Source organism: Pipistrellus kuhlii, unplaced genomic scaffold (assembly GCF_014108245.1).
Source record: "Pipistrellus kuhlii isolate mPipKuh1 unplaced genomic scaffold, mPipKuh1.p scaffold_m20_p_14, whole genome shotgun sequence".
Taxonomy (NCBI): Eukaryota; Metazoa; Chordata; class Mammalia; order Chiroptera; family Vespertilionidae; genus Pipistrellus; species Pipistrellus kuhlii.
This window is the reverse complement of record NW_023425449.1, coordinates 41927665-41953784: the sequence shown is the minus strand read 5'-3', so window position 1 is coordinate 41953784 and position 26120 is coordinate 41927665. Positions and strand designations below refer to the sequence as shown.

General features: G+C 40.7%; 1 protein-coding gene across 5 annotated transcripts in view; it reads left to right on the top strand.

Moving 5' to 3' along the window:
- Window positions 1–26120, top strand: part of SPIDR (scaffold protein involved in DNA repair) — a 244793-nt gene that overhangs the window by 104848 nt on the left and 113825 nt on the right. The window lies entirely within an intron of this gene.

The following is a 26120-nucleotide window of genomic DNA, read 5'->3' as shown; positions in this document are numbered from 1 at the left end:
CTTTTGGGGGGATTAGTGCAATAGTCCCTTAAATGTTCCCTCTGCCTCTTTCCTTACCCTCCATCTATTTCTGCTCAAGCTGACTAGAGGAGCAAATCTATGGATATGTGAGCCATCATACTGGTTTTTGGATTCACACTCCACCTCACGCAGAGTCAAAGCCCCTCCTGAGCTCTGGAATCTCATCTCCTGTTCCTCTCGGCTTCCCCAGTCCCATTTTGGTCACCCTGGACTCCACCTGCTCCTCACATGCGATGCCACTCTCTACTCTTACTTTGGGGCCCGGGTTTTTGCTGCTCCTCATGCTGGGATGCTTTGTCCTACCACCTCCACTTGACTGCATGGGTTACTGTTTTCTTACAACTTGTAAGCATTTACTCAGCTGTCACCTTCTAAAGAGGCCCTGTGTCACATAGCTAATGTTGGAAACAACCCTCTTTACAGTCTTTATTCCTCTTTCCTCCTTTTTTTTTTCACAATCACACATATTACAGTTTACCACTTTTATTTGCTCATTTGCTTGTTGTGTGTCTCCTGCTTCTAGATTTTTAACTGTCTCCTTTACTTCTTAAGGCCTGAGGGCACTCAACAGAACTTTGACGGGGAATGAATGAGCAGTTTTCTCCTTGTCTTAACCGTGCTTCTCCCATCCAGGGTCTTGTTACTATAATTCCTGTGTTCTTTCAGCTGCTTTATTCAGCTCTTGAAAGTTATTGGAAGTCCTTACTGGAAGTTTATGGTTAAATCCAGTAATATTGGCAGTATTTGATTTTGCAGTGTGTCCTAGTTTCATCTTCTTTATCAACATGCAACAGCTGTTTATGGTTTAGTGTATTGTACCTCAGTAAAACATGTGTATTCAAGCTATGTTGAATTTTTTTACTGTGAGAACTCAGGCATGGTTATCTTGGGAACTATCTTTAAAAACATTGCAGGGGAGAGGTTATATCTTTTCTTTAAATAAGCAGGTAAAGTTGAACTTTTAGAATTATTATGTAGGTCCTTATAGCTTCATAATTCCTCTAGATAATCTAAGATCGATAGTCCGAGGGAAGAAAGGTTAATAGTCCCCAGCAGGTATTTTTTAGAAAATAAAATACAAATGTTTCTAAACACAGGAAAAGATACCTAAGTCCATTTGAAAGTAAAAGAATTGCAAATTAATATGATAAATACCATTTTTTCAGTTTTCAATTTGCTCAGTATCAATACTGAGGTTGATAAAGGAAGGAAACGGGGACTTAATGCTCTGTTAATGGGAATGTAAACTGGTGCCACATGACAGTGTGTGCTAAAACTCTAAAGACATGCTCTCATCCAACTACATATAATATTTATAGAAAGTTATCTTACAGCTCTTCCTCACAAATATAGAAAATGATGTATCCACTGCGTTGTTGTCTGAAGTAACCTATGTGTCCCTCCCAAGGGGCTGATTGACTAGTAATGGTATCTCTGTATTAGACGTCAATGAAAATAATGAGGCAACTATTTTCATACTAATACTAATATACTCTTATGAAACGACCTGCAAGACATTTTTCTAAAACAGGAAAGCATGGGACAGAGTGTCAGGGTTAGCCTCCGGGAGGTGGGGATTCTCTAAGCTTTAAGGCTAAGTTGAAAAGAACCATGAGGGGACTGTAAAGGCATTTGAACAAGCGGAGACTGAATGAGCAAAGACCAGGGAGCCAAAAGGCCTGATGAAGGGTGCATGCTGGGATGTATGGATGGAGTGGAAATTCTGCACCGGGAGCAGCAGCAAGTGAGGATGGAGAACTATGTACAGTGTTAGAAGAGCCAGCATTAAGTACTCCCTGCTGTCTAGGGAAGAAACGATGTGATCTGATTCATAGTTTGAGTTTGTGGAAGATAACCATGTGTCGGAGGCCAGAGTAAAGGCACCTTAGGGGCTTTGGGGGTAGCTCAAGGGTAAGTGAAGGTGATGATTTCAACTAGAATAGTAAACAGTGAATTCAGCATATATTTTGGAGTTCAGAAGCAACATGATTTGCTGATGGGTTTGATAGCGTATGTGAAAGAAAGACAAGGAAGACTCCTCCAAGTTTTGGCTTGAGTTATGATGCTGAGTAGTAAAATGGGGAGACATGGGGCATATTTTGAGGGCATAGTCAACAGTGTCTTCTTGACACCAGCAGTAGTGAGTTAGAGCTCTGAGCTAACATGAAATAAACTGTGTCGCTGGAAGAGAAGCTCAGCCCACCTGAGTTTTCAGGGCAGCGCCTTGGGTAAGTGCCAGAGGCCCAAAGAAGAGCCTACGTGCTTGTTCTCAGCTGTTTGTTCCTGCTTTATGTTTGCCGCAGGGGTTCTTTGAAATGAAGAAATTGCTGGCTCTTATTACTAGAAATAAAGCAATGCTAAAGATAGAGCTTTGTTTGTTGTGTGGGATTATCTTTCTGTTGTGACAGCCAAAAAGTCAAATTTTCTCTCCAAAATGACAGGGTGTTTTGAGAGGAAATAAATAGAAAACTAATGCAGTGTGAAAAGGACAGAGTATACCATAATGACAGTCTGGACAGACGGAAACATCAGGGGAAGGGAGAAAAGGAAATCAAGCATCCGCGCGTACATGAGGAGGAAGAAAGCCAGGCTTTCAGCTGGCGACCCACAGGACACTTTCCCGTGAGGTCCTCACAGGAATACCACCAGAAGCTCCTGTGCTCAGATAACTGGGAAAACCTGGTAAAATGTGGATCAGTTTCTGAACTCGGGGGGTTCTCAAAGGTCTCTAACTTGTGAATGTGCAATATGATTTACAATATAGGGAATCCGAACAGAGGTGAACCTATAAATAAAACATTAGCAAAACAGCCTGGCCCGTGTTGCTCAGTGGCTGAGCATCTATCCATGAACCAAGAGGTCACCGGTCAATTCCCAGTCAGGGCGTATGCCCAGGTTGCAGGCTTGATTCCTAGTAGGGGCTAGTAGGAGACAGCTGATCCATAATGTTTCTCTCTCATCGATGTTTCAATCTCTCTATCCCTCTCCCTTTCTTTTTCCCTAAAAATGAATTAAAATAATATTTTTTAAAATATTAGCAAACATTCTTATCTAAGAGTGGGGTCAAGAAATTAGGAGGAGCCGAAACCGATTTGGCTCAGTGGATAGAGCGTCGGCCTGTGGACTGAAGGGTCCCAAGTTCAATTCCGGTCGGGGGCATGTGCCTTGATTGCAGGCACATCCCCAGTGGAGGGTGTCCAGGTGGCAGCTGATCGATGATTCTCTCTCATCGATATTTCTAACTCTCTGTCCCTCTCTCTTCCTCTCTGTAAAAAATCAATAAAATATATTTAAAAAAGAAATTAAGGGGAGTAATATCTCCAAAGAAGGCAGAGAAAGAAGTTCCGGAAGTCTATACCTTTATCGAAGCCACTACTGCACTGGCAGGAACTGTCTGCTTTAGAACTATTTTACAACTCTGGAGTCTAGATGAATACTTGCAGGGTGGGGAAGACCTTGATTAAGAGTAAGTTTGGGGGAATTTCAGCCTTTAAATCGATGGCAGCTATCTTTCCACATTCCCCAGCCCCACAACCCTGGTTCAGAATGCTGGAGCTAGGGTGGGCAATCTATTAGGGTTGTGTGTTGATTCCTCAGGGCTGCTTTTGAGCACTGGGGGACTAATGCAGAGGCTAGTGTTCATTTTTAAACTCCCACACGCTTATATGGTTTCCAGGAGACTTGAATAAAAAATACTCATATACCTTCCCCCTTTTGGGAGCCAAGCATTTAAGAAAATCTTTATTGGTTGACCACAGAGACAATGAAGAAGAAATGTCAACCACCACATATGGCAAGGAACACACACCTTGAAAAAAATAGAATGAAAAGTCATAAATGGATGAATTCAGCCTTTAATAAAATAAGAGTCAGAAATCCCTGAGAAATAGAATAATTAAATTTCTAGAGTTGCCACAAAACAAAAATATCCAATTCTCAGTAAAAATTATAAAATACACATATATAGAAGAAAAGAATGGCCTATTCGGCAGCTCAGACATTGGAATTCTTTGTTAAAGATGTGAAATCAACCGTCTTAAGCATGTACAATAAGTGAAAAGAAAATGTACATAAAAAATGAAATCAGGAACAATGAAAAAATGAAAATGTAAGTAAAGATATAGAAGTCATAATATAAAGAGAAATTCTGGAGTTAAAAAGTACAATAATTTAAAATTTAAAACTCAATAAGAGGTTACAAAGCAGATTTGACCAAGGGAGACAAAGGATCGGCGTTATGGTAATACTAGGAAACAAATACACAGAATTTTAAATTTAAAAAAAATTTACTACAAAATACCTCTTATATTCTCAATGGAATAAAACTAGAAAATCCATCATATGGAAATTAAGAATATATTCTTAAACAACCAATGGGTTGAAGAAGAAACACAAGGGAAAATAGAAAATAACATGAGACAAACAAAAATGAAAACAAAACACCCCTAAACTTATTATATAAAAGCAGTGCAGCATGGGAAATTTATAAATGCAAACATATACATTAAAAAAGAAGACCGCAAATCAATAACTTATCTGTATACCTTAAGCTACTATAAAAAAAATTAAAAAGAGGGGCAAACCAAATCCAATTGCAGCAGAAGGATGGAAATAATAAAAATTAGAGAGGAGATAAGTAAAATAAAGTACTACATAGAAAAACATTAGCGAAAGTCAATTAAACGCAATGTTGTCTCTTTGAAAAGAGCAACAAAGTTGACAAACACTTAGCTAGACTGCCCCCCCAAAGTGAGATTATTACAATCAGAAATGAAAAAGACATAATTATTGGTTTTACAGAAATAAACAGGATTATAAAAGAATAGGATAAGGGTTGAATGGGAAGAAATTTGATAACTTAAGTAAAATGGGCAATTTCTTAGAAACACACAATCTCCTAAACTTATTCATGAAGAAATAGAAAATCTGAAAACGCCTATAACTACCGTGTTTCCCCGAAAATAAGACATCCTCCGAAAATAAGACCTAGCGCATGGAAAGATAAGACATCCCCTGAAAATCAAAGACCTAGTGCAACTTTGGGAGAAAAAATTAATATAAGACACTGTCTCATTTTTGGTGAAATAGGGTAGTAAGGAGATTAATTCAGTAAGCAAAAATCTTTCAACAAAGAAAAGTCAATGACCAATGAATTTTTCCAAATATACAAAGGAGAACTAGTACCAAAAAAAAACAAAAAAACAGAAAAGAACCTCCTCAACTTGATGTAGGACATTCATGAAAAACCAGCACTCTCAATGAAAAATTGAAAGTTGTTTTTTTTAAGCTCAGAAAAAGACAAGGATGCCTGCCTTTTACAAACACATTCAACATAATGAAAATTCTACGTAGGGCAGTTAAGCAAGTAAAACAAAGCAAAGACCTCCAGTTTGGAGAAATACAATTATTTCTGTGTGTAGATGACATGATCTTATGTGGAGGAAACCCTAAAAGTCACTTGCAGTTTAAACTAATAAATTCAGCAAAATTGCAGGGTATAAACCAATATGCAAAAATCAGTTGCATTTCTGTATACTAGTAATGAATAATGCAAAAAAGAAAATTTTGGAAACAATTTCATTTACAATACATCAGAAAGAAAAAAATTAGAAAGAAATTTAACCAAGAATATAGTGAAAATTTGCTAAAACAAATAAATGGAAAGACTTCCCATGTCCTGAATTAGAATTCTTAATATTTTTCAGATGATTGTACTTCCCAAAGCAATCTGCTGAGTGACTGTAATCCCTACAAAATTTAAACACTATTTCTTCTAGAAGGAGAAAAACCCATCCTGAAATTCATATGGAATATCAAGGAATCCCAAATAGCCAACAACACAACCTTGGAAAAGAGCAGTAAAGTTGGAGGACTAACACTTCCTGATTTCAAAACATTCTACACTAATTAAAACATTATGGGCTCTGGCCAGTTTTGCTTAATGGTTAGAGCATGGGCCTGTGGATCGTGGGTTTCATCCCTGGTCAAGGGCACATACCTCATTGGCAGGTTCGATCCCCAGCCCCTGTTGTGGGAACATATGGGAGGCAACCAGTCGATGTGTCTCTCTCACATTGATCTTTCCCCCCCCCCCCCCTCTCTCTCTCTCTCTCTCTCTCTCTCTCTCTCTCTCTCTCTCTCTCTCTCTCTCTTTCCTGCCTTTTTTCTCTCTAAAGATCAATGGGAAAAATATGCTCAGGTGAGGATTAAAATAAAGAAAAAAACAAAACATTGTGGTACTGGCATAAGGACATAGATGTAGAACAATGGAATAGAATAGAGGGCCCAAAAATAAACTCTTATACATATGGTGAAATAGATTATTGGAAATTGGATGGCCACATGCAAAAGAGAAATGGTAGGCCATATACAAAAATTATCAATCAACTCAAGACTGTATACTAGTAATTAAAAATAAATTAAATTTAAGATGTTGAACTTAAAACTGAAAACATTTTTTAATAAAAGGTCAGTATCAAGAGAGTGAAAAGACAACCCATAGAAAGTGAAAAATATTTGCAAATCATAGGGGGAAAGAGAAATAGTGATTCTTTATATTTGAGTGAGCTCGGTTGAAAGCGTACTGAGCTTGCCCCGGCCAGAATTTGAGATCCAACACTGCATTTCTGATCATCTCGATGAGCCTCTTTATGTTCGCTTGCAGCCTGGCAGGTGAGATCTGCCCTGCCTTTTTACAGGCTACTGAGGATCAGTAATGAATAAAATAGTCCACTATGAAACTGATTGTTTCAACATTTATTTCTCTGTGACAGAGACATAATAATGGCTGTGTTTCAGAGGCTTCAACTTTATAGTTATTGAATATGAAAGTCATGTAAAAGTCAGGTGAAAACTCCACAGAGTATTGTGAAATAATGTGACATAATATTACAGGTTTCACATACAGCATTGCTTCCTCGGATCACACATGTTAATGTAAATTAAGTAAAGTGCTTAAGATGAGAGGTATTATGGTCTCTTTCTGAACCAGTGTGATTTCTTAGGTCCAGAGAACACTGTCTAAAGCAAGGTTTATTTACTTAAGAGAAGTTAGACACCACTGGTTTCAGAATAAGAATTCTGATCTAACAACATAAGTGGTTACTTGAAGTCAGTTTTGATCTAGCTTTGAATCCCTGTTAAGAGCAATACAGTTAAAGCAATAAATGTATGGTTAAACATTAAGCATTATTGAGTGAATAGAATGCTTCATATCTAATGCAGCCTCCCTATTGGCCCACCTGTACGCTTTATCACAAAAGTAAAGATTGGAAAGGCAAACAAAAGTTTCACTGTTTAAAAATTTTCTTTCCGGCTATGGTCTCCCAGGCATGTATTTTTTATTTCATTGCCATCTCAAAACTGGTGGGTATAAAGATTGTAAATTGAGTGTAATCCATCAAACTCACCCCACATTCCAACAGAATGAAATAAAGTGTAAATGAAATAAGATTATAACTAAACAATACAAAAGTTCAATGAAACCAAGAGCTGGTTCTTTGGAAAAATAAACAAGATTGACAGTTCTTTAAACAGTCTCATCAAGGAAAAAGAGAGAGGACCCAAATAAATAAAATCAGAATTGAAAGAGGAGAAGCAACAACTGACACCAATGTAATACAAAGGGCTATAAGAACAACTAGATAGCCGAAACCGGTTTGGCTCAGTGGATAGAGCATCACCCTGCAGACTGAAGGGTCCCAGGTTCGATTCCAGTCAAGGGCACGTACTCTGGTTGCGGGCACATCCCCAGTGGGATGTGTGCAAGAGACAGCTGATCGATGTTTCTCTCTCTTCGGTTTCTAGCTCTCTATCTCTCTCTTTTCCTCTCTGTAAAAAATCAATAAAATATATTTTTTAAAAACAACAACAACAACAACAACTAGATGCCAACAAATTGGGCAATCTGGAAGAAATGAATAAATTCCTAGAAACCTACAAAGTTCCAAAACTAATTCAGGAAGAATCAGAGAATCTGAATAGACAGATTACACTAGTAAAACTGAAGCAATAATGAAAATGAAAAAAATACTCCCAACAAACAAAAGCCCTAGACTAGATGGCTTCACAGGTGAAATAACACCCATCCTTCTCAAACTATTCCAAAAAAATCAAAAGAGGAGGGAAGATTCTCAAGCTCATTTTACGATGCCAGCATTATCCTAATTCCAAAATCAGATAAGTACACGAGAAAGAAAGAAACTTATAGGCCAATATTCCCGATGAACTAGATGCAAAAATCTTCAAAAACACTAGCAAACGGATTTCAACAACTTTAAAAGATTGTACACCATGATCAAGTGGGGTAATTTAATATCTGCAAAACTATGTGATACACCACATCAGTAAAACCAAGGATAAAAATCACATGATCATCTCAATAGATGCAGAAAAAGCATTTGACAAAATTCAACATTTATTTATCATAAAAACTGTGACTGAAGTGGGTATGGAAGGAATCAAAATGATAGAGAATATATATGACAAGCTACTAGCATCATTTTCAATTGTGAAAAACAGAAAACTTTTCTTCAAGATCAGGAACAAGACAAGGATGCCCACTCACCACTATTATTCAGTGCACTATTGGGATCCTAACCACAGCATTCAGAAATGAAAAAGAAATTAAAGGCATCCAAATTGGAAAGGAGGAAATAGAAATGTCACTATTTGCAGGTGACTTTATTCTATACTATATAGAACCCTAAAAAAACACCAAAAATTATTAGAATTTACTTTAGTAAAGTAGCAAGATACAATACTAATATACAGAACTTTGGACCACTGTCTTATACCATATCCTCCTATATAAGAAAGAGGTAATATGCAAATTGACCATCACACCCTCAACAGAGGCTACCTATGACTAGGCCAGCAAGGGGTGTTAATGAAGGACAACCAAATGACTGAACAGCAGGCTGCCTGGGGCAACCAGGCCAGCAGGGGTGCCATGAGGGGCAACCAGGCTGGCAGTGGGGGGCAATTGGGGGCGACCAGGCAGGCAGGCAGGTGAGTGATTAGGAGCTAGCAGTCTAGGATTGTGAGAGGGATCTCTGACTGCCTGTCAGACATCCCCTGAGGGGTACCAGATTGGAGAGGGTGCAGGCTGGACTGAAGGGACCTCTTCTCCCCATCCCCCACCCCCGCACGAATTTTGTGCACTGGGCCTCTAGTATTTATATATTAGATATGTTATAAGAAGATATTATATACATATATATTTATAATAGAATATTACATTACTGTGACCCTAAAATTTGCAGCTCCACTCCCCACTATTTACATTTACCCTTTGAAATTTTCTTCCAAACACTTGTTCACTTTCCAAGGCCTAGATCATGATTTGATTGATATCTCTGCCTTCCTTCATTTTACCCTTTAAGATTCATTTTCAAAAAAAAAAAAAGATTCATTCTCCTCAAGCTCCTGTTTGTTCCTCAATTTCTCATTATCTTTCTTCTAGAGATGGGCTCTCCTCCTGGTCCCTCTACTTCTTTCTCCTTTCCATGCACAAGTCCAGCCAACATTATGGGGCATCTGTTCTGTACAAGGCACATAGGCACTTGGTCAAAGTTTTATCTTAGGTTACTGTCTAGTTACTCTCTGGTGAGCAAAAGAGTAATGAATAGGCAACTACAAGCGAGATGAGTTGTACGAGACGTTATGCTGGACTGCAGTGGGCACTAAGCCTGACCTGGCTTTCGGAGATGCTTCTTAAACAGTGAAGGGAAGTTAGTGAGATACCAAGGCGGAGGGCTCAGCCCCTTGATTCCTCTAACCTCCCCATTCTGGTTTGCTTGCCCTTTTCCCCAGCTGGATCCTCATGGGAAGCCATTTTTTAAATCGTTGACAGTATTACAGACATCCCTCATATTCCCCCCCTCTTCTTTCCCCTCCACCCAGCCAGCCCTTTCCCTTTGAGATCTTGTCAGTCTGTTCCATGCCTCTGGTCCTATTTTGTTTGTCCGTTTATTTTGTTTATTAGATTCCATAAGTGAGATCATGTGATACTTTTTTTTCTCTGACTGGCTTGTTTCGCTTAGCATAATAATCTCCAAGGTTATATATGCTGTCTCAAAGGGTAAGAGATCCTTCTTCTTTATAGCCTCATAGTATTCATGGTGTTAGTGTACCACAACTTTTTTTTATCTATTCATCTACTGATGGGCACTTGGGCAGTTTCCAGATCTTGGCTATTGTAAATAATGCTTCTATGAACATAGGCGTATATATATTCTTTCTGATTGATGTTTCAGAATTCTTAGGTTATATTCCCAGAAGTGAGTTTGGTAGGTCAAATGGCAGTTCTGTGTTTTTGTGTGTTTTTTAGGACACTCCACACTGTTTTCCATAGTGGCTGCACCAGTCTGGATTCCCGCCAGCAGTGTACTAGGGTTTCCTTTTCTGGGAAGCCATTTTTTAAAAGGCTTTTCTACTGTTTTCCTTACTAAGAACTGTAATTCTCACCATGCCAACTCTAACCCTATAAAACTTCGTTCATGGTTTCCTGGGTAATAAATAATATCAGGAATGTCAGTTTGAATAGTGTTTCTGTTTTTTATATTTTTAAGAGGTAGATTGTCAGTAGGAATGGGTGTTAAAAATATGAAAAGGGACAGCAACTAAATGTATCAGAAATGAATGCCAAGTGCCTGGCTTATGGGAATGTGTGTGGGAAGATGAAACTACTTATCCTCTAGCTGTCATGTCAGCCATATGGCCCTCAGAGTTTCTCTGGAGGGGGGCATCGCCCAGGGCCAATGAGCAGATCTGGCCTCCTTGTCCTTGACCCTGCCAGTTCCTATTTAGAGAGCTTTAGCTACTTGACTTTTTACCATGTATGTGTGGGTGTGGGCGGGTGTTCTCTTATGTATTTAAACTTGTTTTGTTTTTTAACAGATTTTTTTGTACCTTTAGATCTTTGACCAGTTATTTCTGTTAAAATAAGTCTTTTTGTTTGTTTATTTTGTTTTGTGCTTTGTTGTTTTACTTTATTATAGTTTGTATCATCTAGCTTACATTAACTTTACCACTTTTACTTCCTGCTATTCAACAGAGTAAATATAAAATAGCAGCCTAAGAAATAAGCTATGAAGCCAATCCATACTCCAAACAGAGCAAACACATTGCTTTTGATTCCAATAAGCCCTGGATAAAACTTTGTTAGTTAGTACCAAGTAGTTTCTCTCTGCGGACCTTCGGGGGTGATTGCCATCCCCAAAATGGTTAGCTCCGAGGAACAGACAGACTGTTTAAGATAGGTGACCGCACAGATTCTTAACCAAGGAGGCAAGTGAAAAACTGAGCTCCAGAGACAAGGGAACTGATTAGCTGTACGGTTTTGTCTCTAGAACAGGGATTATGTGAACTGTATCTATTTTTCTGGGAGAGGGTTTTCTTATATCCAGTTGTCATAATTGTTGATGACCCAAAATAAAACAAACAATTGCCTCTGTAAGGTCACTGAGGCGTGATATAATCATGATGTAAAACCCTAAGTCTCCTTCCAGTCAGGCGGCTCATGTGCATCCTTAGAAGCTCGTTTAGGAGAATGTTGGGGTAGCCATGGGGTGGAGTTGGAGTTTCTCCTAGAGAGCTCTCACGTTACCACGTAGAGGCTCCTGTTAAAAATGTCTGTTCTTCCTTTTCAAGTTAGCAAACTGTTCCTGGGATTGTCATTTTGATTGAACTGGTTTTCGAGAACGGATTTCTGTAGTTGCGGATATAAGGGTTTACCACAAGGGAAAAGAGACTGAATGCCTGGTATATGACCTGACACAGAGAAGTCACTAAATGAAGTTCCCAAATGAGTGAACGGACATCGAAGTTCTGCTGTGACTTCACCAAAGTCACGAACCTGATAGATACAATAGTAGTAGCAGCGATAGATAACGGTAATTTTTGGTGAGAGCTTTCTTGCCTTGTAAGTTCTTTATATACATTGTCAATTTGTGGTCAAATAAGTCAGTCCCCCGTAGCACTCCATCTGGGGAGGCTGTTCTGTTACTGCTCCCTGGAGCAGCTGTGAATTCGTTAAGATTAACAAGATGGCTCTGATTACCTTCGGTGGGCTCAGCCGTTCCTGTCTGTGGTGGGTGAACCCCGTAGTCCTGGGTGTAGTTCCTCTTTGACGGAAGGTAAATTCATCACCATCATTATCCTTCCGTTAGAACAGAACACTGGGGGAGGGAAGGAGTGACAATTGCCCTTTATTCTTCTGTGCAGTACCTCCTACTGTTGAGTCACCCAAGGTTCACTTGCCCTGGACAGATAGTCCTATCAGAGATGGTCTTATAGTTCTGGACATGGAAAAGCAAAAGAATCAAAACCATGTATTAAAAAGCTGGTACTACCCTGTTTCCCCGAAAATAAGACCGTGTCTTATATTAATTTTTGCTCCCAAAGATGCGCTAGGTCTTATTTTCAGGGGATGTCTTATTTTTCCATGAAGAAGAATACGGCACACATTTATTGTTAAATGAAAATAAAGGTAATTTATTACCTGTATACTGTACGGTAGTACGATAGTTGTCAACACAAACCAGACAAACTGTGAATCAAGAATTTACTCATTTATTAAGTGACAATCATGTCATCATCTTCTGGAACATCATCGTAACAATCCAATTCCTGAATTTCCTGGTGAATTTCTTGTGACTCCATTTCTTTCAGAATCAGTGGACCAAATCTCTCATGTTTAGCCTCGGGGGGCCTTATTTTCGGGGATGTCTTATATTTCTCTCAGAAGGAAACCTGTAAGTAGGTCTTATTTTCGGAGGATGTCTTATTTTCGGGGAAACTCGGTAGACACAATTGTGATCCTGGATTTTAAAAAAGAATTGCTGTAAAGGAAACCATTGGGGACAGTTGGTAATATATATATCTTTTGAATATATATATATATATTTTTTTTTTCAAAAGATATACTCCATCCACATCATATCTTTAAGGAAATGCAAACATAATGATGAAATAGTGCTACCCATTCATTCCAGTGGCCAGAATTAGGAACACTGATAGCACCAAATGCTGGCAAGAACGTGGAGCAGCAGAAATTTCCATTGCTTACGGGAATGCAAAATGGTTTAGCTATTATGGACAGTTTGGCAGTTTCCTACAAAACTAACTATGTTCTTACCATACAGTCCCGCAATCGTGCTCCTTAGTATTTACCCAAGTAGTTGAAAACTTAGGTCTACACAACAGACACCTGCACAGGGAATACGGTACACATTTATTGTTAAATGAAACTTAGGTCTACACAATAGACACCTGCACAGGGAATACGGTACACATTTATTGTTCATAGCAGCTTTGTTGATAATTGCCCAAACTTGGAACCAACCAAGATGTCCTTCAGTAGGCAAATAGATAAATAAAACTAGTACATCTAGAAAATTGAATATTATTCCATTTTAAAATAAAGTAAGCTAGCCCTAGGTGGTTTGCTTTAGTGGTAGAACATCGGTCTCCAGAGTGAAGGGTCCTGGGTTCGATTCTGGTATGGTCTTGATCCCTGGCTCTGGTTGGGGCACTGTGTGGAGACAGCCAATCGATGTATCTCTTCCACATCAGTGTTTCTTTGGCTCTCCCCCTTCCTTCCACTCTCTCCATTAAAAAAAAAAAATCAATAGAAGAATATCCTAGGGTGAGGATTAATAAAAAAATTAAAATAAAATAAAGTAAGCTATCAAGCTATGAAAAGATATGGAAGAACCTTACTGAGTGATAAAAGCTAGTCTGTAAAAGCTACACACTGTATGATTTCAACTACATGGCACTTTGAAAAAAGACAAAGTTATGGAGACAATAAAATGATCACTGGTTGCCAGGGAGTGTGAAGGGATCTCTGATAAGTAGGAGGAACACAGAATATGTAGGGCAGTGAAAATACTCCGAATCATTATACATTTTTCTAAATCTATGGAATATACAGCATCAAGAGTGAACCAATTGTAAGCCATGGAGTTTAGATGATTGTGATGTGTTAATATAGGTTCATCAATTATAACAAATGTACCATTGTGTTAAGGGATATTGATAATGGGGGAGGCTGTGCAAGTGTAGGAACGGGGGACACATGGAAAACCTTTGTACTTTCCCCTCAATTTTGCTCTGGCCTAAAATTGCTCTGAAAAAAAAGTAAAGTCTTAATTTAAAAAATAAATGACTATAATGTCTGCAATTTACTCTGTATGGTTCACCACGAGAATAATAATAGTAAGAAACAGCCTGAACCACAGTAATACGAATGTGCATTGTATTTGGAGAGGGTGACAAAGCAAATGTAATCTAAGGCTCACCCTTCACAAATCCAGGTCAAGAGTACAGGAGCGTTCTCACATGTTTTCTGTAAGTCTGAAAATATTTAAAAATAAAACATTGAGGCAGAGACTCTATTTTAGGAAGCCACAAAACCTGCTTCCAAGAGCAAAGAAAATGGACTGAAATGGAGCTTAGAGCAATTGTCCTCCTCTGTCTTGGTGTTGTGGAAGGGTATGAGGTATGGACATGCAGAGATTTAAACTGGCCCAGAATTGAGCCTTTTGTTTTTTAAGTAATTTCATATCAAGGTCTCTAAGCACACAACAGTCTGCAAAGAGATGGAAAGAAACCAGACCACAGCAGACCAGACAGTGTAGGAGGAGTCAAAGCCGTGACCTCTACATAGCGCCTGCTCCCTAACGTGAAGCCGGGATAGCTAAACACTCCCCACCCCTACACCATTCCCCCCCCTCTCCCCCCTCCCGACATCAGAGCTGCCCCTTCCTCAGGCCGGTGTGAATGAACAGGACTTGATGCCGTGACAGTGGCCTCTGCTGCCCACACACCTCACTTTATCCTTCCCAGGGGGTAAAACCAGCATCTTCCAAATCAGACAGGCTTCTCACGGGCTCTTCCGCTGCCACAGGGTTGATTTCAGACATCTGTCAGCTCTCTCACGCTGAGAAACAGGTCAGCCACGGGTTATTTCAGCCCTAATGAATTCACCTCTCGCACCTCGCGATTGGCTGGCTCAGTGGTTATCGTGGAATACCAGGTCAGAAGTGACACGTCAGTGCTTAAGCATTCACAGGCTGTCCCTGCAGAATGGCTCTCGACTAGTTTCCTCTTCTGTTTTCACTGCCGTGCATTTCATTCCGTGCCCGGACCCCTCAGTGACTTCCAGCTGGCTACCCACCCACTTCTGGGTTCTTCTCTTTTCAAGTCCTCGTGTGTCCTACTGCTGGCATTGCCGCAGTCCTGACATACATTTTGGAAGCCTGGTCTGGGCCTGCTGCTCATTTACTCAAAACTGTTAGGTAGTTCCTTGCAGTGTATCACAATGGAGACTGCTTGTCAGGGTACACGTTATGATTCCCTCATACAGCTTTTCCAAGTTTGTTTTCTGTTGCTCTGTTATTTATTCTGTGGGCCAGTTAATGAACCAGCTTAATATTCCTGGTATTTCCCCCCTCACTCTGCCTCGCATGTCTTCACTTAAGACATCTCAGATTCCGTTTTCTCATCAAGTCCGTCCTAATTCTTTCCAGCCGTGTGGGCTCTCTCCAGTGTTTGAACCCTTGTAGTTTGTGTTTGCTTTTTTAAACTAGTGTTTCTCATGCAGTACTTGTCCTGTTCTCCTTCATGGAGGAGCTGGGACGTGGGTTTCTCCTGTCTTCGTGCTTTGCAGACGGCTAGTTCTTTAAGAGCGGTGACTATGGGCATGGCGCAGAAGAGACCTGCAGTTACAAGATGTGCTGTCATTTGCGGTGACATTATAGAAACACGTTTAATAAACAACGTTAAACCTATGGCAAATAAGAAAATCTAAGTTAATGCCTCAAACACCACTATTAGCTAATTTAAGAAATTATTTAAACAGATTTTTTAAAATGTATTCACTGAAAGACATCTAAGAAGGAAAATTAATGCTATAGGAGTCCAACAATAGGTTATTCTTTTAAGTATTAGACTTTATTCTTAACACTTCAGCATCAAATAGGGAAATATTAAATGTGGGCCATTTCTTAAGAGTCATTTGAAGAGGCCTTGTGTCTCGTACTGTGAAATACAAGGTGAAAACTGTGACAGTAGTCCTGGGAGCAGAGGCCTGGGACCTGGTGGAGGCCAGCAGGCCCCGCAGCCTGTCCTGTCCATACAGGGTGGCAAGGGTCCACTCCCTATACTCAGCTGGTGAGGAAATCTTACTCTTTCTTTCCTCATTGTGTCATTAGATTTTAAAATGGTCCATCTAGTGACAGCGCCTTAAGAATATCTTTTCATCCAGGAATTAATATTTTAAGATTTGGGTCTTTTTATATTATTACTAGAGGCCTGTTGCACGAATTTATGCATGGGTGGGGTCCCTTGGCCTGGCTGGAGATCTAGGCCTATCAGGGGACTGGCTGGCTAGGGGGAGGGGCCACTCTCTGAGCAGCACTTCAAAATGTACAAAGAAGTGGAAAATTGGGTCTCTGAATGGTTTGCCTCAAAACAAGAAAAGTTCTACCGGGACCGTATCCACAAATTACCTGAAAGATGGGGCAATGTGTAGCTAGCGGTGGACATTGCTTTGAATAAAGCACTTTTGATGTTTCTCTTGAAATTATCGTGTTTTCTTTGATTACAAAATCTGCCATTATTAACCAGTACACCTAGTATGAGTGAGTATAGTTCTTTTACCTCCTTGGTTAAATTTATTTCTAGGTACCTTAAATTTATTTCTAGGTACTTTTTTCTTTTGCAATATTAAATGGAGTTGTTTTTGTAGTTTCACTTTCTGATACTTCATTATTGGTGTATAAAAATGCCATTAATTTCAGGATGCTGATTTTCTATCCTGCAACTTTGTTGAATTTATTTTTTAGATATAGTTTATATCAATAGGTCTTTAGAGTTTTCTATATACAATATTATGTCATATGCAAATAATGACAGTTTTACTTCCTCCTTTCCAACTTGGATGCCTTTTATTTCTTCTAGTGTGGTAGTATGGTTAGAACTTCCTGTACTATGTTAAGTAAGAGTGGTGAAAGCAGACAGCCCTGTCTTAGTCCTGATCTTAGGGCAACAGTTGTAGTTTTGACCCATTAAGTATCATGTTGACTGTAGGTTTGTCATTATGGCCATTATTATGTTGAAGTATGCTCCCTCTGTGTCCACTTTACTGAGAGTTTATCACCAGTGGGTGTTAAACTCCAACTGTAGTTCCCCTTAAGGTGGCTTTGCTGCAGGACCAAGTTGGGTGCAGCCTGCAGTCTTCTCTGCAGGAGCAGTTTCAGTTGCCCTGGGCTGAGAAGTATTGATCAAAAGAGACTCCAGATTTACAACTAAACACTGCCCATCAACTTGAAAAGGTTGAGAATGTTACTGTCCCAGTCCACAGGAGGGGGCTAAGCACTTCCTTCTGGTCCCAGACTGGGAATGTCCAGCTCTGAGCAGCTCCGCCTTTCCCCCAGAACTGCGCTGGGGTGTGCAGGGGGAAGTCCTGGACTTCACAAGGCTGAAGCAAGCAGTCTCCTGTTGTAGGTGATGTATACAGCCTTAGGAGAGGAAGTGGGCTCTCCCTCTCCTTCCTGAGCTGCCTGGTGGAGCTCACAGGGAGCGCGGACCAGCCTCTCCACTGTGCAGTCCCAAAGGCCAGCACTCACCCATCTGTGTCCCTGATCGAGCCTCCCTGGGGGATGCAGTCCCTGAGATAAAATCCCAGCTCTGCACAGACCCAGCGCCTTCGCCGACAGTCCAAGCAGGAGGGGTTAGAACTCAGCCCCACACAGGACTCAGGTCTGTCTCTCCATGGGGCTGAGATTCCCAGCTCCCCTGGTCCTCTCAGCTCTTCGCAATGTGGGCCCAAATCCCTAATCTACCTGGCTTCCCTTGCTGCTACCCCACAGGGTGAGCAGCCCTAAAGGCTCTACAAGTGGGGGGAGGGGATTCAACCTGCACTCGAGGTGGGAGAATCCTTCCCCCTTTCCCCAATCCAAACAATTGAGTCAGTAACTGGGGCTCTCCGTACAGTGCCTGCAAGAAAGTAGAGCTTTCCAGAGGCCCCTCTGCTGGACCCAAACACCACAGCACAGCCTTTCCAGTGGGCAGAGCCTGGAGCGAACTTCTAGAGCTGGGGCTGCTCACGGTAGGAGCGCTCCTTCACTGGGAGGTCCTCCCAGGTGCACAGAACCCCCCTGGTTCCCTCTGCCCAGTGCTCTGTGGGTTCTTCTTCCTGTCTCTGCTGCTTAGGTTTGGAATCCCTGCCTAGGGTTGAGACCCCACACTCCCAGGGGGAGGGAATTTTGCAGCTGATATCCCTCCAGCCTCTCAGCCACCACACCTTCTCAAGGGGGGCCTCCTCATTTCCATGACTCTCTTACTAGCCTCTGCATTGTTCCTTCACTGCTGAAGAAATATTTCCAATCAGCTATACTAGCACTTCATTTGGTTTTTCACGTTGATTGCACAGTATTTTATTTATTCACTGAGTGGCCAGATTATGATGATCTATGAATGCATAATAATCTGGCCATTCAGTATATATCCTATATAATAAAAGGCTAGTATGCAAATTGTCCCCTCAACCAGGAGTTTGACTAGCAGGCAGGCCGGCCAACTGCCCATGTCCCTTCCCCCTAGGCAGGCTGGCCGGACCCACCTCATGCACAAATTCGTGCACCAGGCCTCCAACACACACACACACACACACACACACACACACACACACACTGAGTGACCAGATTACACATTCAGATATAATAATCTAGCCACTCAGTGTAGATGGTCCTGAGATATCCATGGTGTCACTTATCAGGTTTTGCTGCTTTTCTGGGCCTGGAGCTAAAACACAACTGAGGCCTAGATGTTATCGCTAGGGAGATCCGGGATCCACACTGCATGACCAGTGATATGTAGGGAAGGACAGGTTACCCTGGGGGTGACATTCTTGTTTTCCCAGTTTCCCCCTTGCTAGGTATCCGAGGCTTTCTGCCCTCACCAGTTTCTGTATCTGGCCCATCGTTCTTACTCTGCTATTGAAATTATCTATTCTTACCTATCAGTTTGGGTAGTTTGTGTCTTTCTAGGAATTTGTCCATTTTATTTCCTTTATCTAATAATTGGCATTTAATTGCTCATATTACTCCCTTAAAGAATTTCATATAGCACCACTGATTTCTGTAAGGTTGGTATTGCTTCCTCTCTTTCCTTCCTGATTTTTGCCATTTTAATTTTCTCTCATTTTTTCATGGTTAGACTAGCTAATGGTTTATAAATTTTCTTTTTTCTTTTTTTTCATCTTTTTTTAAATTAAATTATTATCTGTGTACATATCTTAACATTGGTTTATAAATTTTCTTGATCTATTTAAGGAACCTTCTTTTAGTTTCATTAATTTTGTTGTTGTTTTTGTTATTCTGTTCTTTATTTCTGGTATTTCTGCTTAATCTTTGTCATTTTCTTTCTTTTCCTCTCTTTAAGTTTAGTTTACTCATATTTTTCTGCTTTTTTATAATAAAGAAGATGAGGTTGATTTGTAACCTTTCTTTTTTAATATTGGCATCCACAACTGTAAATATTCCTCTGAACACTTCTTTATCTCTATCTCATAAGTTTTACTATGCTGTATTTTCCATTTCATTCCTTTCAAAGTATTTTCTTTGTGATTTGTTAATTGATCTGTTTATTATTCAGGAGTATGTTGATTAATTTTTACTTTTAGTGAATTTTGCAAATTTAATTTCCATATTCTATTGATTTCTGATTGTTAAAGAAAATAGCTTGTATAATTTCAGGCTTTTTAAATTTACTGACCATATGTTCTGCTCTGGAGAATGAATATGTGCACTTGGAAAAAATATATATTCTGATATGAAAGTTCTTTACATTTTCTCGTTTAGCATAATTACAGCTTTTAATTGCTTGATCTTTGATAAGGCTTGATAGGATTATTACTTCTGCAAGTGTAAAGGGACCCGTGTAGATGTTATATGTAAATACTAGAGGCCCGGTGCATGAAAATCCATGCATCGGAGGGGGGTCCCTCAGCCTGGCCTGCCTCCTCTCACAGTCACAGTCTGGGAGCCCTCAGGGGCAGGAGGCAACCCAGAGCTCAGGAAGGCAATGCCCCCATCACACCTCTGCTGCTGCCAATGCTGGCAGTGCAAGCCTCAGCTGACCCTGGTTTTCTGGGCCTCAGGCCGGACTCTGGAGGCAGGTGCATGGAGCACCAGCCATGCTGTGTGCCTACTGCCCCAGCGGGGCTGAGAGGACTGCGCGCTGCCATCTTTGAGGGCATGGCAGTCAATTAGCTTATTCCCTCCTTATTGGCTGTGGGCACTGCCATCTTTGTGAGGGCATGATGGTCAATTAGCATATTCCCTCTTTATTAGATAGGATAGATTTTTATGGGGCCTTGAGTATCTTTCTTACAGTCAGTCCAATGACTAGCCACCTGTTGTTCAGGCATCACTCCAAAAGACAGCCTCATAAAGAAACTACACAAGCCCCAGTTTTCATTTGTAGAGCTTGTTTATTATGTTAACAAAGTGAAATGTGCTATAACATCTGTGTTTCCTCGCTGAAAGAGGGCCTACATTTATATAACGATAATTTAGAGGTACTCAAAGGAGAGTAAATAAGCAAAGTGGATACTGTTTTCTTTTGTGGATTGACTATAATGTCAATGTGTAGATGCTATCATAGTGTCAAGAATTGACTGTGTGTGACTTTCAGTGTTGAAGCTGTGAGGACAGCTATTATGTTGTTATGTGTTTTCTCACCCAGTCTGGAGGAAGGATCTCTTTCTCTCCCGCTCCCCTTTCTCACAGTGACAGGCCAAAGGAGAAGCATATTGTTGGCCAGCTGATTGATGTAGCACTTCTGCGTCATTCTACTAATGAGCAACAGTCATTGGCATGCATTCCATCTTGAGTAATTGGGGCTGGCATTTTCTTTATCAATGCAATCTGGATTAACAATATCCTCCTATGATTAACACATTATAATATTCAACTTATAAATAAAGGCAAACCAGAACATAATTGAAGACTAACTTTTTTTTTTTTAATCCTCACCCACGGTTTGCTTTTATTCATTTTAGAGAGGTAGGAAGGGCCGAGAGAGAGAGAGAGAGAAAGAGAGAGAGAGAGAGAAACATCAATTGGTTGCCTCCCACATGTGCCTTGACCAGAGATCAAACCTGCAACCTGGGTATGTGCCTGACCTGGAACCAAATCTGTTACCCTTTGGTGCATGGGATGACACACCAGCCAGAGTGAAAACTAGCTTTAAGAAACAATAATAATAATACAAGACAGTGCCTAAGTTGTGGATATTAATAAATACTTAAGTATTTATAAATCTTACCATATAGTTTTAAAGAAGATTTCCATAATCTGAGTATAAAAATAAGACTAAATTATTTAATATCCTAGAAAGTCTCTACTAGTTTCTGGGCTTTTCATTGCAGCCTCATAGAGAGTAGCATGTCTACGAGATCAAGACTTGTCATCAGTCCAAAATGTGTGACCTACTCTATTAACTTCTCCATAAGAGAAAGGCCCAATAATAAGAATATATTTTATATCTATACTTGAATAATTGCCATGTTTTTACCTAGCTTGTTTATTCAGTCCCAGTGTGTTTATTTAGTATTTGAATTGTTACAGAATGATTTCTAAATGTGAACATTATCTAACTTATTAAAGAAAATATTTATATTGACCACTACTAGATTTTTAGAAAAGAAGACAACTGTATTCCTTTAGTAACTTCCAATATCAGAAATTCTGGCTATTTTATAAAGAAAAACAAACAAACAAAAAAGCATTTAAAGTGGAGCAGACTGTTTGTTGAACCTCAGAGGGAAGACATGGGAGGGTGAGTGGAAAGAGATCAATCACTGAACACACACACATACGCACGCCCGCCCACTCTCACACACACACACACACACACACACACACACACACACACACACAACCCGTGGACACAGGCAATGGGATGGAAAAGACTGGGAGGAGGGAGAGTAAGGGAGCAGGCTGGAAATAGTTAATGGGAGAAAGAGGAGAACCTATGTAATACTTTCAACAGTAAGATAAATAAAGTGGAGCAATAAGCACCTTAGAGCCTGGGAGGTACACAAACTGCCTATCAACCGGTAGAAATTTGTTCAGTAAAACTAAGCACAGGGAGTATGAAGAATACATAGCATATTGTTTGCCTGATGCAAGTATTCATGGACCCACTACATTCTATATAATAAAAGGCTAGTATGCTAAAATCAACCGAACAGTAGAACAACTGGTTGCTATGATGCGCACTGACCACCAGGGGCAGATGCTCAACATTCAAAATGTTGTTCTTCAACTATCAGTTTGGCTTCCACTTTACTCCTGGGTCAAGTGGACCATAAGATGTGCCCTCAAAAAGTAGTCCCCCACCATACAGCTAAACAGTTGTGGTGGTCCATGAGTCAGTATGACTCGTATCTCATGCCATCTCTCCTGGACGTAAGGGGAACCATACAGGCTCCGCTTTATCCATCAGGCCTTTTCTGAAGCTCTATAATAGTCTGTTTCTAGCTACAATCTACAGTAGGGGTGTCGAACTCAATCAGAGAAGGGGCCAAAATCTAAAATCCAGCCTAAATCGCGGGCCGAATGGTTTACTGAACAGTCATAAACTGTCATTGTGATGGAAACACAGCAGAGTGCAGTGATGACAGCGCAGTGCAGGCCACATTGCAAGGCCTGGCGGGACGCATTTGGCCCGCGGGCCTTGTGTTTGACACATGTGATCTACAGCATATCAGTTAATCTGAAAACCAGGCTTGACCTTTTCTCCTGATTACTTGCTATACAGACTTTCCCATGAGGCCATAGGGTGGGTTGAGGGAAGGATGGCAGGTGCAGCAGGCATAGGTAAAGCAAGAGTCTGAGCTTCCTCATTTTGAAATTTACTCTTCACACCTGAACATGCTGTGTATGTAACTTTAACCTGAGGGCATAGTATTCCTGGACATGTCCATCTTTGTGACCAGTTGAATCAGTCAGTGGCCACTTCATGATGGGTTCCATGGCTGTGTAATATCCCATGGAGGTTTTGAGTTTATCTAAAATAGTCAAGTGTCCAGTTTGCACTATGACCCAGTAGCAATAGTTTCGTGCTGACTAAGAACATGGCTTAGCCCCCAAACCTTAGGTCCTTTCACTGTTCTATTTGGGGTCCAAGTATCCCAGTCTGCCATAGGTGCTTCCATTGGTCACAAGGGCCAAGGGTTCAGTTGTGTGCATTTTATCCTGGACCATATGGAGAGCTGTCTCTCAGCTTCACTTAACACTGACAGCTTTATAGGTCACTCGGTAAATAGACAGAGTAGTACACAAAATAGATTGGCATTTATTGTTTCCAAAGCCCAATGAGATCTAAGCAGTATTTATTATCATCTACCCTCTGGCACATACATGTGTCTTACCAGGGTATCATAGGGTACTAGTTACTTCATGCCATCTTGTCCTATGGGACTGTAAGATGATGAAGGTTACTGCAGACTGAGTGACAGCATGGAACCAGAGTTGACAGGGCACTAATGCAACATGAATGTATCCCGCTGCCCCGCCATGTAGCTTTCTGTTTTCTTTTCTATGGAGAGAGAAACACACATGCATACACACACACACACACACACACACACACACACACACACATCAAGTCAGTAGCTGCACGCCAAAGCTATTATAGTAGAATCCACATCTGTATCAGCAACTGCAACTGGAATTCTCCCTAATTAAGTCTGTGATACTGAATACTACTGTCAATCTCAAATATTGATCTTCCTTCTAGGCTTGCCACACAGAAAGAGATATGATAGGAATCATCACCTTGCATCTTTCAAGTTTCTGATGGTGACGTTAATCTTTGTGATTCTCCCCAGAAGGTGCGGCATTTCTTTCACTCTGTTATTTTGGCAGGAGAGAAAGGCCTAGGAGTCTCTTTTTAGCTCTTCTAATCACAGTAGTTCTTATTACATGGATCAAAGTGAAAATTTGGAAATTTTGCCTATTTCTGAATATATATTCCATTCATAAACTCAGAATCTGGACAAATGATCATAAGACAAACTCCATTTGTGTTTGTCACCCATAAAGCCTTCAACTTGGCTGGTCGAACACAGAGGTATTTACTCCTTGGGGATCAACATCAGCTCAGGGACAGTGTCCAGTAAATCCTGAAAGGTTTGGTTATTTCCCTCTCTCTAATGTAGGGGTGTCGAACTCAATCAGAGAAGGGGCCAAAATCTAAAATCCAGCCTAAATCACGGGCCGAATGGTTTACTGAACAGTCATAAACTGTCATTGTGATGGAAACGCAGCGGAGTGCGGTGATGACAGCGCGGTGCGGGCCACATTGCAAGGCCTGGCGGGACGGATTTGGCCCGCGGGCCTTGTGTTTGACACATGTGCTCTAATGCATAGTTGTTTTCAAAAGCAGCTGTAGATTCTTTGGGAAAGGGTAGAAGGAAGAGCTAAATTACATGACTATGATGACTAGAGGCTCAATGCACAAAATTCGTGCAAGAGTAGGCCTTGCTTCCCCTGGCTGCTGGCACCAGCTTCCCTCTGGCCCCCAAGACCCAGGCTTCCTTCCAGCACCTGGGGCCCGGGCTTCCCGCTGGCCGCTGGCAGGCACCCAGCACCTGGGACACGGGCTTCCTTCTCAGCCCCGGCTTGGCCCAGGACATCCACTCTAATTAGCATGTTACTCTTTTATTATTATAGATTGATATTATTGAAGGGTTCTTCCTTAAAAACCCAACCTCTCCCTCAATTAGGGGATTTAAGATTGCTTCTTATCTCTGCCTGGGACCTAGAAGGAGAGATCCTGGATATTGCTGATCAGACAAGGCCTGTCACTTGACCTACATACAGATCAGATTGGGGTTTCTTGGTCTTCTCAGCTGCGGTAGCCCTAGAAACCCCTCATTAATTATCCACCACCACCAATTCCTATAGTGCAGACCATTACTTTGGTCCTCCTTCTTATGTCCACTGTGCCCGTCTTCCCTGAGGTCACTTAGCTCTGCTGCCTCAGCTTTTGCTGTTCCTCATTGAAAGCATCCCATTTCAACAGCAGCACCTACCACACTCACCTTCCGCTCCATGACTTCCTGGGGGGGTGTTCACAGGTGGGTAAGCAAGATACATGGTAAATCTCCCTTCGTCTTTATATTTCAACCTCTGTATGTCACTGAGACATTTTTTTTTTTTTTTGTCTGGATACTCTATTTCTATTCTAGGCATTATTATATCCTGTAGCAGACAGAAAGTTTGAGTTGCATTGTTTTAGGGCCTAGGACAGTGGTCTGCAAACTCATTAGTCAACAGAGCCAAATATCAACAGTACAATGATTGAAATTTCTTTTGAGATCCAAGTTTTTTAAACAACTTCTTCTAACGCACTTCTTCAAAATAGACTCCCTCAGGCTGTGGTATTTTGTGGAAGAGCCACACTCAGGGGGCCAAAGAACCACATGTGGCTCATGAGCCACAGTTTGCCGACCACGGGCCTAGGAGAGTGCCATTTACAAACATCTTGGCAACTGTGATGAATTCCGAGTTTTACAATTTGGATACATTTATTAGTAATGTATTATAATACCTAAGATGTAAAAGCTAATCAAGTAACTCCTCAGAGTACTTTCATGTCTATTTTCTTACTTCCTCTGAGATAAACCTGTGGGGGAAGTGGGACTAGATTCTTACAGATGGGGACACAGATTCAGAAAAGGTAACTAACTCTTCAGAGGCAGAACTAGGTCTAGAGCGTATTTGCCTTGTGCTCCTCCTCCACCGCGTAGTACCTGAGGGGCATGTAGATTTGTGCACAGTATGTGTGCACATATCCAGGGAAGCCTGCACACACGCCATGCCTCTATCCAGGAACTACAACTTACAGTCCTGTTATTGTTCCTAATAGCAGCATATGTTAAGAAACTCAAATACAATATTTTTGTAAAACCTGTGTTTTTTTTAATAATAGCTACTATAATTGTTACTTATGGTTGTAATCTTTTTTTTTTCTTCTAAAAACTCTGACCTCAAAAATTGCCCAAAATACAACTCTCAAAG